The sequence below is a fragment of the Sciurus carolinensis genome, chromosome 6 (assembly GCF_902686445.1).
Source record: "Sciurus carolinensis chromosome 6, mSciCar1.2, whole genome shotgun sequence".
Classification (NCBI taxonomy): domain Eukaryota; kingdom Metazoa; phylum Chordata; class Mammalia; order Rodentia; family Sciuridae; genus Sciurus; species Sciurus carolinensis.
In genome coordinates this window covers 138,901,300-138,915,449 of record NC_062218.1, presented here as the reverse complement: position 1 = coordinate 138,915,449, position 14,150 = coordinate 138,901,300, and the positions used below count along the sequence as shown (strand labels likewise).

The following is a 14,150-nucleotide window of genomic DNA, read 5'->3' as shown; positions in this document are numbered from 1 at the left end:
TCTTGATATATAACTCAAAGTTATCTTGATATACAACTGTCTCTTTTGGTACCTTTTATGAGCCATTTTCTCAGTATTATTATAAATATAGGGCAATGAACTTAATTACAAGTTTGTGCAATGATAATAGTTAGCATTTACTTACTAGCACTTAGCCTGTGCCAGGCCTAGGGCTAAGAACTTTTCTTGAATTCTCTCAGTGATTTCTTACAACAGTCCTCCAAGCAGGCCTACTAATAGTCCTATTAAATTAGGAGAATAAGCTAGATTGAAAAATAATTTTGCTTGGCATAACCTAGCTAATTAAGCAGCAGGTCTTGGATTTGAACTCCAGATTCTTACTCCATATACCATCTTCTCTAAACATGGAAAAAGTTCACATCAAGTTTTGGAAAGCAGTTAAAAAATATTAATAGCACACTTTCAGGAAAAATCTATTTGCTTTAAGATTTTTGAAGGAAAATTTATTTAAGTAAAAGATTGCAAAATCATGTCAGTGTGGCAGCTACTTGATTAGCAGTGGGTTGGACCAACATGTTGCTTCCTGTTGTCCTTGGTGATAACATTTCCACTTGTTAAGGATAAGTAATCGCCCCCGAACAGTTTCTTTTGTACTATAACAGTTGCACTTACTTATCAGTATTTTTTTATGTACAATATGTGAATAAATTACAAATAGTGTCTATTTTCTACTTTTGTTCTTTTGGAACAAGATTTTACTTGGCAACAATTTTAAGGACAGTGCAGATACATCATATTATTAATTCTAGAAAAAATATTATTTGGTATTTTGTAATTACAGACTACATTTTGACATTGATGAAATGTATTGTCAATGGTTTGGTAAATAAAAACAAAATTTAATTTTACTTAAAAATCTGAATCATAAAGCATAATCTGTAGCTTTACAGTGTTTCAAATCATAAAGGATCAATTAAATATGTCAAGAGACTATGCTATGAATATAGTACTGAGCAAATAATTATACACTGATATCCTCTTACAAATGGTATCATCTGAGTCAATCAACATTTTTCTACTGACAATAGAAATAGCAATTGAAATTGTCATACTGTTCAATCATGTTTTTCAATGAACAAAATATGAAAAATCTGAAAATATGTGCTCACATAATGAATTTTGCCTTTTATGAATAATGGTAGGAAACGTTACTTAAGGCATTCAAACTTCATTTGTAATTCAAAAGGAGGAAAACAAGAACATACATCAAGTTCAGGAATTTTCTGAATTTTTTTGCCCTAGGAAATTTTTAGAAACAATATGCTGTTAGGTATCACATCAGTAAGTTCCTCTACCTGATCTATCATGTTATTCCTCTTCAGTAAAATAGGATACCAGGATATCACGGGTTAAAAAATTGGATTAAATGTCAATAAATGGTATCACTGTACTCTGGGTAACTGAAAAATTAAAATGCTTATGGGATGATATAGATTAAGGTCTTATGGTTAACTGATAGAAATTGGAACCAAGAGAAAATTTAAAATGAAAAATTGGTCATTTTTGGTTGCTTTACCCTTTTTATTCTCAGGGAATTAAAAAAATTTTTTTTTTCCTAGGCACTTAGTTGAACAGAACAGACAAAAATCTCAGCTTTTACTTGATAAGACAGACACTAAAAGAAAAACGTGGAACAAATAAATTGTAAAGATAGTTGTGAGCTGGAGTTGTGACTCAGTAGTACTGTGCTAGCTTAGCATCCCTGAGGCCCCGTGTTCCATCCTCAGAACCACATAAAAATAAAATAAAGGTATTGTGTCCACCTACAACTAAAACAGAAAAAATTAAAAAAAAAAAAAAAAAAAGGTTCTTGTAAGGTGCAGAGTCATGGGAAGAAAGAAGACCAAGCAAGGTAGGATGGATTGAGAATTGGAGTGGGACTGTAGCTGTTTTAACAGCATCAGTAGGCTGACCTTTGTTAAGGTGAGATTTAAGCAAGAAGTTAAAAAGAGGCGAAAAATGGACATTAAGGGGAAAATGTTCCAGACCCTGAGATGTATTCTATCTGGAATACTCAAATAACAATGACTGGCTGGAGATGAAATCAGACCTAAAGGAAAAAGGCAAGTCCAAGAATTTTGCAGGCCTTTGTAAATATCTCCCCCTTTTCAATGAATGATTTTGATCCAATGGGACATGAGCCGACTTTACTTGTAAGAGAACATTCTGGCTATTTTGGCAATAAACTGAGTTGATGGTGGGCAGGGAGGTTATTTAGTAGGCTATGGAAGTATGAGGCCAGAGACAATGGAAGTAATGTAGGTGAGAAGTAGCCCGATTCTGATTTATTTTGAAGGCACATTCAACAAACTTTCTTGACAGATTGAAGGTGAAAATTGAGTTGCCAAAATGTACAAAGTTTTTGGACTTAGCAATCGAGCAATTAGGTCTTGCTATCATCCGAGACGTACATTACTAAATTATGGGCTGGGGATACAGCTTAATTGGTAGAGTGCTTGCCTCCCATGCGTAAGGCCCTGGGTTCCCCAGCACCACGCGCGCACACACACACACACACACACACACATAGGTCCACTACTAAATTATATTCAGAGTGGCTCAAGCTTAAAAATTAGGGTTACTTCAGTGGTGTTAGGTTCTTTTCCTTTCAACACGTGATAAAGTTTGGTAGGCGTTTTGGTGGAGTATGGGCTAGATCTCATGAGAGTGAAACGCATTCTCATGTGTTCTCAGTTTCTGAGATATATAAAATATACAGCCAAAGGAGTCACGGAGGTCCAGCAGACTAGTAATTTTCTCACATTTCAAGTGCCTTAAGCCAGTGGATGACTGATGCAACGATTCCCACGTCTATCTCGAAGAAAAAAATGACGGGAGGGCTTGGGGGCATCTATCTCTCAACTGCCACCGTCCGAGAGATGCCTTGTCCCACCGCCCACTCGACACAGACGCTCCCTCGCCCTCGCACGTCTGCTGCCCCAAATCGCGCGCAGGCACCGCCCCTCCGCGCTGCCTTCGAGGTGCGTGGGTCGCGGCCCAACTGGGTGGGCAGGGGTTCCCGTGAGCCCAGCTCTCGTCGCCATTTTCCGGGGCGTCCGTTCCCGTGCGGGTTCCAGCCGCGGCTCTCGGCCCACCGATATCCTCATAGGCAACTTCCAATCCCGCGCGGTTCAGATCCTCGGGGTCTCCAGGGCCACCAGCTAGTCCGTCCCCCAGGCGGGGTAAGGGGCGGGGCCGGGGGGGCGGCGCCTCGCGGCGGCGGCTGCAGCTGCGCGAAGGCGCCGGCCTCCTGCCTGCCGTTCCTGGGGCGCGCACCGCCTCTGGCTCCGCCCGCGCGCGATCCTGGGCGGGGAGGGCGGGGGCCAGGAAGCGGCGAGCGCGCCGGGGAGCGCAGCTGCGGGCGCGGGGACGGTAGGAGCCGCGGAACCGGCGCTGAGAGCGGCTGCAGCCGGAGCGGGCGGACGAAACAAAGGCGACGGTGAGTGGCGCGCCGGCCCCCACGCCGCACCTCGCCGCTCCTCGGGCGAGGACCCGAAGCCCTCAACCCCCGGCCCTAGGGCTCCGGGGCGAGCGCGGCCCGGCCCTGCCCGCCGCGCGTTGCGGGCTGTGGGCTGAGCCTGCGGCTCCATTTTCAGGTCTGGGCGAGGTCTTCACGCCCGAGGACCCTGCCTTTGATTTTCCTTCCATTTGCTCTAAGGAATGCTTACGTGCTCGGTTCAGAATTCGCGGCAGGCGGGCGGGCGGTTGAGGCAGCCAGCAGTCCGCCTGGATGTAAAATGGAAATGCGGGCCCCTCCCCCCAACTTTGCAGGTCTCGAAGTCTAGAAGGTGGCGAGAGCCGAGAGGGCCCGGGTCCTCCAGGTGCAGATTTGGAGGGCCGGGGACTCCGGGCATCCGAGCCCCGAGATTGGCCCGAGGCGCCGGGCGCATTCGGCCGGCGGTTCCTGCCCTGGGCCCCGGAGAGGAAGCCCTGGCCGCCTCGGAGGAGCCGGACTACTCTACAGGTTGTTTCACCCAGAGCTGGATGCTTTAGTTGTGGTTATTGGTAACGGGTGTGGTAGGTAGCGGCTAGCTGACGTCGCATTCATAGCTGAAAAGCAGCCCCGTCGGCTGACTTCATATGTATAGGCAGCAACGTTGGAATTCCTCTTTAGCTGCAGAAATGATAAGCTTTTGTAGAGGAATTTGGTGGTGATGTGCAGATTAAAAACTTTAAACGTTGTTAAGGGGCCTGGCATATAGTAGATGCTCAATAAAATATTGGTTGAATGAATGCATCTTTAAACGTCAAAGCTGATCTCACATCAGGTAAGATTTAGGCTCATGCCCTTTTAAGACCTAGAATCAGGAAGAAAAACATTGGAACCCGTAGTTTTATCTACTTGTTTTTGGTTTTTATCCAACATGTACCCAACATGATGAATAATCATTTTTACCCAACATGATGAATAATCAGTTATCATTTTCAGGATTACAAATAATTGAAATGGGGAGTTTTTCGTTTTGAGGGAAGTTGGCACACTTTTTCCTTTTCTTAAAAGCAGGACTTATTTCCTTTGAAGATACTGGAGAAGATAGAAGTGTTTGGGTTGTAGTTTGAGATGGAGCTTTCTGTTTCGTTACGAATAAAGTTTATGCCTTTTGAGGGACTGGCATGATCTTGAACTTTGTGATCATGGAAGAACACTAAAGGGGGTGGGGAAGGAGAAATAAGGTTGCCCTAATCTAATTAAACGGCACCATTTGCCCAACGGATGTACGTCATACATGTATTATGTGCTGAGACCTGTGCTGAATGTTGAATTTCTGGATGCCAGCAAAATCTATAATTATCCTATTTTAAAAGTTAAACATAAAGCTCTTCCATCATCATTGTTATTGTTATTTTATTTTTTAAATTTTGTTTCAGGGTCTCACTAAGTTGCTTAGGACCCTGTAAATCATTCAGGCTGGTCTTGAACTAGCAATCCTCTTGTCTCAGAGGAATCTCCAGAATCGCTGGAATTATAAGCATGTGCCACCACTTCTGACTCTTCCCTTATTATTGATGGAGCCATTGGGGGCTGTCTTAAACCCTTAGTGCTTACTAAGTTGGGAAAGGTGTCAGGTGAACTGTAGGAAGTGCCCATTCATAAGTCTATTTAAAGGTTAATAAGTAACTTTTTAGGGCTAAGATTATTGGGTTACACTTTCACATTGTCAGTTAATAAAATCTGTCAACATTTTAAAATGAAGGAAGGAATTGGACAAAGTAATATGTTTATTTTCTCCCTGATATTAAAGGTGATTTGGGAGCAGTATATTTGTTGAAGGGTTATTTACTCATGGGTATGTTTTCTTTAAAAAATCTTTGCAGTTACATCTTTCACTTTAAAAATTCCCAAAGATAAATGGTGGATTGCTTTTCTATAAGAAATGTTTTTATGGGACTGGGTGTGTGACTCAGTGGTAGAGTGCTTGCCTAGCATGGCTAGGCCATAGGTTGGTTCTCCAACACAGCAGGAAAAAAAAAAGTTTTTAAATAAAGTACCTTTTCATAAATTTTATTTTGACCTGTTTACCATTTACAAACAAATACAGTATTAACTTGATAGTGCTGAAAAGGAGAGGATTATGATAATTTGTGGCTCCATATTTGGATTTTCCCTGTACTATTACAGCTGTGATAAAACTTCTTACTAAAGAGAGGATGAGATTAGCATTACATTTATTCTGAACATAAAGTTGCCTTGCCTCTTTTTTCGTTCTGAGAATTGAACCCAGGAACTCTATCATGTACTTTTTTTTTTTTATTGTAAACAAATGGGATACATGTTGTTTCTCTATTTGTACATGGAGTAAAGTCATACCATTTGTGTAATCATAAATTTACATAGGGCAATGTTGTTTGATTCATTCTGTTATTTTTTTCCTTCCCCCCACCCCTCCCATCCCTCTTTTCTCTCTATACAGTCCTTCCTTCCTCCATTCTTGCCACCCTCCTGAACCCTAACCCTAAACCTAACCCTAACCCTAATGCTAACCCCTCCTACCCCCCTATCATGTACTCTTTTATCTCTGAGCTGTACCTCAAGCCTCAGCATTGCCTGTTTTTAAATCTTATTATATATGTTTGAAAAACACTACAGTCCTGTGTCACATAGTGACTTTCTAGTCAACCACAGACTGCATATATTACTAGGTACATAGTTGGCTATACCATCTAGGTTTGTGTAAGTGTACTCTGTGGTAGTCATACAAGAATGAAATTGCCTAATGACACATTTTGCTGATGGTCTCTCTATCATTAAATGATGCAGGATGATTTATTCATTATATTTGGCCACTTCAGAAATCCAAATTCATGTGCCACGAAGTCATTTTTGATCATTATAGGATAGTGTAGATTACTGATGTTTTTATAGTTAGCTTTCAAATTTAATGTACCCCTTTGATTTATCAATGCATATAATACTTTCAATACTTTCTTGAAGGGTCTGAATAATGAGTGAATAATGAGATGGTAAAGAACAATGTAAACAAATTGTGAGATGCTAAATGAAAAGTGCCAGGCATAAATATATATATTTTGGGATAAGCACTTCAGAATTCTTGACAATCAGCAGCATTGAGACATGATAAAATAATTTTTCCAAGAAATAAGAACTCATAACGATTATTTTTATATCTTTAAAAATACTCTTACGTGTTCCTTCCATGGAATAGTTCATGATATTTGAGATTAAAATCCAAGTTTTTTTTTTTTTTTAATAAAAGTAGGAATATTTGAAATGTTAGAAATATTGTTTTTTTAATTGAGATTTTTGTATCTGTTGAGGGAGGTAGTTAATTTTTTTTCTTATTAAATTTTTTTTTTTTACAGACTGCATTTTGATTCATTGTACACAAATGGGGTACAACTTTTCATTTCTATGGTTGTACACAATATAGATTCACACCATTCATATGATCATACACATATATATGGTAGTACTGTCTGTTTCATTCTATCTTTTCATCCCCTACCTCTCCCATGGTAGTTAATTTTTATAAAGATTTTTAGAAACAATTTGGAATGATTTTAGAGTTAGATAAATTTCTTTACTCACATATAAGTAATACAGTGATTAAGAATGATGCTGATATGGCATATTGCATCTGTACCCATAGTCACCTGTAAAATATTTAAAAAGTTTATCAGTGTTAATATAAAACATTTAAGTGCTTTATAACTAATTTCTCACATTTATATTCTAAGATAGTTGCTATTTAATTTTTAATTTTGTTGTCTATGAACCTATTTATTTATTTATATGTGGTGCTGAGAATTGAACCCAGTGCCTCACACATGCCAGGCAAGTGCTCTACCACTGAGCCACAACCCCAACCCACTATTATGTTTTTAGGTCTGAGTTGTCTTTTTAAGTTTGAAAGTGTTTAGTTTTCTTGCCTACTTGGGATGAGTCTAGAAGATTTTGTGTTTTGCACAACTGGAAATACATATTGATTTTGCTCTGTTGTAGTTTTTTTTTTTGTATTCTTTTTTTTTTTTTGACCTCTTTTTTTTTTTTTTTTTAAGAATTACAGCTTTTTTAAACTTCATTTATTTTTATTTATTTATTTATTTATTTTAATGTGGTGCTGAGGATTGAACCCAGTGCCTCATGTATGCTAGGCAAGTACTCTAACACTGAGCCATAATCCCAGCCCCTTTTATAGTGTTCTTAATCTCAGTTTTCATGAAGGGAATATTTTAAGATTTTATTCAATTTTAAATGTTAGTACTGGTTTAGACTATCTTGGAGACATTACAGGTTCCTTTTTTTTTTTTTTTTTGTGGTGGTGGTGGTGCTGGGTATTGAACTCAGGGCTTCATGTATGCTAAGGCAAGTGCTTTTCCACTGATGTACAAACTCAGCTCCTCATGCATTCTTAAGAATAACAGAGGGAAACATTGTTCTTAATATTAATGTTTAACTTGCTAATTAGGAGAGGGCCTTTTTTTTCATACAACCTAGAAAAACTTGGAATTTAACTTATTAACTTTATGCATCCTGATACCTCAGTTCAATACTTAAGTATACTTGAATCTTTTTGTAATGTCAACAAATAATGAATAGAGAGGATATAGCTGAAGCTGTTCTGGGACCTTGTCCAAAGGAAGTTTCTAAATTGAAATGCCAGAAAGATATGGTAAGAAGTCTTTATCCTGACAGTATAAAATACCTGTAAATGTATTTTAGTCACAATAGATCATAGTAAAACAAATTCCTTTTTCCTGGACAGCATACATGCATTCACATTAAATCTCAGTATGTTTGACAGTGACTAAATGATGAGCCCAGATAGTTGCCTTTTGTTGCTCACCTACTTAGAAATTCATGCTAAGATTTCTTATGGAATCTCCATGATAGAATTTTGTATGCAACTTGTACTAAACGATAAATTTATTTTTAATTTGGTTTAATAAGTAATCTACTTTGACGTTTTTGCTTAATAAAGCAAAAATGAATTTTTGCTACATCCAGCCTTGCATGTACTTTATACCTTATTTATAGTGGCAAATTATGATATCTGTGGATGGGTTGTTTAATGGTAGAACTTAATAAGGTTTAAGTAGAAAACAACTTATTCTCCACTATGCCTTCATACCCTGCCTATAGATTAGGCATCTTTCTCTACTTAGAAGATCAGATAGCTTTTCTAGTCACTTTTATTTATTTATTTTTATTTTTGTTTTGTGGTGCTGGGGATTGAACCCAGGGCCTTGTGCTTGCAAGGCAAGCACTCTACCAACTGAGCAATCTCCCCAGCCCTTCTAGTCCCTTTTGGATGATTAAATGTCTTCTGTCAATTATTTTTGTTTCTAGAAAGTACAGTTTCAGTAATCGGGGTTCAAGCTTGTACACAATTTAGAACTCTAGCTGCTACAGACCTAGAAGCCTGCTTTGGAAGAAGTATCCTAGTCAGTGTCCTGTTTTACTTTGCCAGCTCCTCTTCAATAAGGTATCCTTACCTGTTCAGAGTCCAGCTTGGTCGGGAAAGGTAAGGTTTTTAAGGTGGCTCATCTGATTGTGATCTGGTCTTTGTGCCAAGTTGAAGAAGTTGTTCAAAGATGACTGTGTCTCTTAAGTTGTGCTGGAAATGGTGTTCTTTGGGATTCTATGTCTGGAAACTGTCAGCTACAATTCCTATCATAAACTTCTTCCCTGGCTCCAGTTTAGTCTTCCATTTTCCCTCATCTGCAGGCTCACTTAACTCAGGGAAAATTTTGCTTTCGCCTTTAAGGTAGTTCAGTAACATATTAACCAGAACTACCCATACTTTTTTAAGATCATTTCATGCAGAGGAGTTTCAATTTCAAGCATTTCACTGGGGCCTTAGCATCCTAACCTTCCAACTTTTTCTGTCAGTTACCTCCTCTTCAGCAGTACTTCTTACTGCATGGGCCTTTGAATCCACTGCTGTTCCATCTTTTTACTGTCTAAAACCCCCCTTCCTCCATGTCTCTACTTAAATATTTACCTTGCTATGAAGCCATAGGCCACTATCATGATTTCTCTCTTTCATAACCCTCAGTTCCCTTGTACCTCTTTTTTCATTGTGCTCAACTGGCCACCCCTGTACCCCTAAACCCTTTATATATCCCGTTCTCCACCTAGTTCAAACTCCACCTGGGTAGTTGTGCATGTACACCTGTGCTGACCCAGCTCTCCCTTTAAATTCGTGACCACTGACTTCAAGAGGACTCGTCATGCTGCCCCAGTCCTATAATCCTAATACATTTCCCTGGTTGAACCACTGTCCCTCTCCCTTAAAAGAGCTATTTTACAACTCTGTCCTCAAATCACTAGTACTTTTATTCTGTCCTTCATTTTCAGCTGCAGCCTTGTTTCCTGTATGTTAAAATGAAAGCAGTCATGTTCCCTTGCATCTTCACCCATTCTCTCTGCATCTTCTACTGTTCTGTCACCTTTGCTTCTATTCTTGCCCTTGCTTTTATCCCCTTTCTTCTGTCAAGGACATTGCATTGCTTCAGTATTCATCTCATCCTCCTGCATGCCAATGAGCTGCATCATTTTCTCATTTCTACTGGATTTTTCCTGTCAGAAAATAGATGCAGATAATGCTGAAACATCTCCCATCTTTAAAAAAACAACAACAAATACTTCCTCAAAAGCATATCTTTCTTTAGTTATTGCTCTCCAAAAAAGTTATATATTTGCTTATCAGTTAGTTGCTCCCTGTTTTGGATCCATTACAGTCTTTAAAATTTTTTTTCCTCTAACCGCTTTTGTTGTTGTTTTGAAATTACTGGTGACCTCCTTGGTGTTAAATTCCCTAGTCAGTTGCCACAATAAGCTCAGTGGAGATAGCAGCATTGTTAATTACTCTCTCCTTTGAAACCTTTTTTCATTTGCTCTTGGGATATTATTACTTATTTTCAGTTTCTTTTGCTGATTCCTTTTCTTGCCTCAGCTTCTAAACAGGAGGCAGTGTTCCAGGACTCTATGTTTAGACCTTTTCTACATTTATATTTAGTTTCTTGTGATCTCATCCTATCTAGTTAGAATTATCATGTATTTCAAACTGAAAATTTTATCTTTAGTCTGGATCTTTTTCCTAACTTTCAGGCCTGTATATACATCTACCTACTCAACATTTCCAACTGGATGTCTAATAGGCATTTACTATTTAACATGTTGCAATTGAAGTCCTCATTAGTGCCCCCTGCTCCCAGTAATTATTCCCATTCTAGTCTTCCTCATCTTATTGAATATCAGCTCCGTCTTTCAATTTCTTTTACCAAAAACCTAGTAAATATTCTTTTTTTCTCATACTCCCACTTTGAATTCAAAGCTTGTGCTTTACCTACCTTAAAAGCTATGTTAAGTAAAAATGTAACCACAGTTTGCTGTCTTCAAGTGCTGGCACTTCTTAAGTAAGTGTCATCTCTTTCCTGTATAATTTTAGTAGTCTCTTTCTAGTTTTTCTGCAGCTTCTTCTCTTTTCTATTCTCAACACAGTAACTAGGGTGATCCTCTTAAAATGAAATTCCAATTCTTTTGCTCCTGTGTTAGGGCCCTTCAGTGGTTTTTCCATATCATTGAGAATAAAAACCAGAATCCCTACAATGCCTGCAAAACCCTTTTCATCCATGCCCCCTTGTCTCTGAATTCAGGTCCTATCTACTGGTTTCTCATTGGTGTACTTTACTCCAGCCACATGGGCCTCCTTGAAGTTTCTTAAACCTACCAAACACAGGTTTTTTTTTTTTTTTTTTTTAAAGTGTCCTTGTTGGGGCTTGAACTTTGTTTTATTCACTGCAGAATTCCTGGTATTGAGAACAGTAGATGGCACATGGTGGGCATTTATATTCTGCTGTGTTTGGTAACAGCTTGTGTTTGCAGTCTTATGACTGAAAGTATTTGAACTTATCCTAAAACAGAATAGTCCAGTAAGATCTAAGTACAAAGAGATTTAGTTACAAGAGGAAAAGGTAAGTTTTTGGTTAATTTTTGTGTATGGAATGGAAAAATACCCAGTAAAATGCTAAGAGATAGAGAAAAGAGGTAGGAATTAATAGAGGAGGCAAATGGAGTAAAGAAAAACCTGATTTGGAAGTTGGGTAACAACACTTAAAATTTTGGGGAACTTGCTCCATATTTCTCTTAAGCTATGTTTCTTGAATTCTGAGTGTTGTTGAACTTAAATACTTGAAGTTGCACTGTTAGACTTTTTGTTTTATCAGGGGTATAGGCTCAAATGAAATTAAAAGCCAAAACCTCATTATTTTTTTCTTTTTTTCATAAACTTTACTATTATAAAGAAGCCTCAGTGCTTTCTGTTTTTTTTATAGACAGCTCAAGTATATTTCTGAAAGTTTTAGGCAGTTGTGTTGAATAGAGTGAATAAATGAATGAATGAATGAATGAGTGGGCCAGCTGTGTAGCTCAGTGGTAGAGTGCATGCTTAGCATGAGCCAGGCCCTGGGTTAAATCCCCAGCACTGCAAATACAAACAGGAAGAAGAATGAATGTATGCTTAATGCACGGTTTTAATGACCCCCTGAGAGACAGAGTCAGATGTCACCTATTAATTGCATTGACTTTCTCAATATGACCATTTTAATTATTTCACAATCCATATGGAACATTACACAGTTGAAGTAGTCTAGTATGGCCGGCCTCAAACTATGAATATAGCCAAAATAAACTTACTTGGAGGGCACACCAGTTCAAAAACAAGAATCTTACTAATCCAAGCTAGGTATTTCATATGTGAAATGCTAACATATGAATTCAGGTTGGTCAGTGTTGAATTTTAATAAAGATGACTTAGTCTATGAAATAAAAAGATAATTTCAGAACTGCAAACATTTCTAGTTTGTCAAACAAAATTCTGTCATGTAAGTAGACTTTTTAAAAAATTATAATGTTCATTTTAATGTGAAAGAATATGACCAAAGCTGATTTTTAGGGATATTATTGCTTAGAAATTAAAAGATACCAAACTTATGTTAAATTTAAATTATAGCTACATATTACAGAAACTGTAAAGATATATACACACATATACACCTGTACCCCTCTGGCTATGAAAATCAAGTCTACATTATGGCCACATAAATGTCCCACAAGACAAATCAATAAGGATACACTTAGATATTACACAAAACTACAAACATATTTAGATGATTTATGAAGAATATACTTTCGCATGAAAGCTATTTGTTCAAGAGCTTCTCAGCCACTTTTGTCAACAGTTTACCTAAAATGTATTTTTTAATTGATCAATGGGAAATAAGAACAACAACTTTGAGAAAAAAAATCTGGTCTTAGCAGAATACTAGAAGTTTAATTTCCCTGACACTCCCAATTTCTTACCTATGTTAAACTGCAGTTTAAAAAAATTTTCATTTAAGAGCACAAATATGTATATCCACATAATAAATATTACTCAACAGAGTGATATACATTAGTGTAGCTAGATGCTAGTTTGCTGTGGAAACAATAAATAGATTTATGTACTTTTCCCTTTTGAGGGGAAAGTAATACACATACGTACAGTACTGACAGGACTAATACATTTTTGCACACTGAAAATTCCTCCTAAAACTTTAAGACCTATATTTGAGCTCTCTACAAAAAAGAAAACATGAAGTCCTGCCCGACTTTCTTGGTAATAGTTAACAGATTTTCTTTAACAAAAGGAGCTTACTGAAAATGCTATGGCAATTTCTTAGGATTTAACCTAGTAAAGTGACTTTAAAGATAATTTCTTCATTGGAGTGCTCAGGACTTTCTTCTTCTGAATTCATATTTGATGATTACTTCTAAATTCATTGAATATATGAAAACTGAAGGTCATTATGTTTGGGTACTAATTCCTTAACTATATACCTAATTGTTAATTCATCCCAAAGCAGGCACCAAAGATCTTGGTTTTGCTGTTGAACTTTAAATCAGCCTGTTGAAAGGTGTTTCTTTTCTGGTGAAGAAAGCAAATCTGATTCAGTTTGTTGTATATCATTATCAGCTTCTTTCTCCTTCCTTTTGTAAAGATTTACATAAAATATTCCTGAGTTCAGATTGTTTTTTGTCCCCCCCCATCCTGACTTTTTTCTTCTTTTGACCATTGTCACCCTCAACAATGTGCTTTCTTTTTTTCTTTGATCATTTACTTTTTGCTACTCCTATTTCTTTTACCAATCAGTGTCTTTAAATCAATGAAATGATTTTGTCTTGTTTCTCACATTTTAGTACTTTCTTTCCTGTGGTCACCTGGACATACCAACCCATTTCTCACCCTCATTTTCCTGGTGCTATAAAGATACAAAATTATAGGCTTTGTTTTTGAGTAAATATATTGTTTAACAGTTGAGCTTTGTTGGTTCAGGGGATTTTACTGGCATTGTTCAGCAATGTGTACTTTATTTCAACTCATTTCTTATCCTTTAACTCAAATTCTTCTCTCTCTTATTCTCAGGCTCCAGATAAAGTAACTATGTCATAAAGAGCATCAGCTTTTCTCTTTCAACCCTAGTGTCACTGGTAATGTTTTATGAATGTCCTTCCAGACAAATCAATGAAAATGTTTTTTCATAAAAGTAAGATTTTATTACACACAGTATCCTATAACATCTCACTTGAGCAAATTTTATGAAAGCATTGCTTTTTATTACTTCAG

General features: G+C 37.6%; 1 protein-coding gene across 3 annotated transcripts in view; it reads left to right on the top strand.

Annotated features, from left to right (window-relative positions):
* The first annotated feature begins 3,313 nt into the window (after positions 1-3,313).
* Positions 3,314-14,150, top strand: part of Cdc42se2 (CDC42 small effector 2) — a 95,700-nt gene continuing 84,863 nt past the window's right edge. For 2 of the 3 annotated variants that reach the window (XM_047556579.1, XM_047556580.1), the window contains exon 1: positions 3,314-3,460. The gene's annotated coding sequence lies outside the window, so the exon portion shown is untranslated. The remainder of the gene's footprint in view (positions 3,461-14,150) is intronic. The other variant, XM_047556581.1, reaches the window with a different exon arrangement.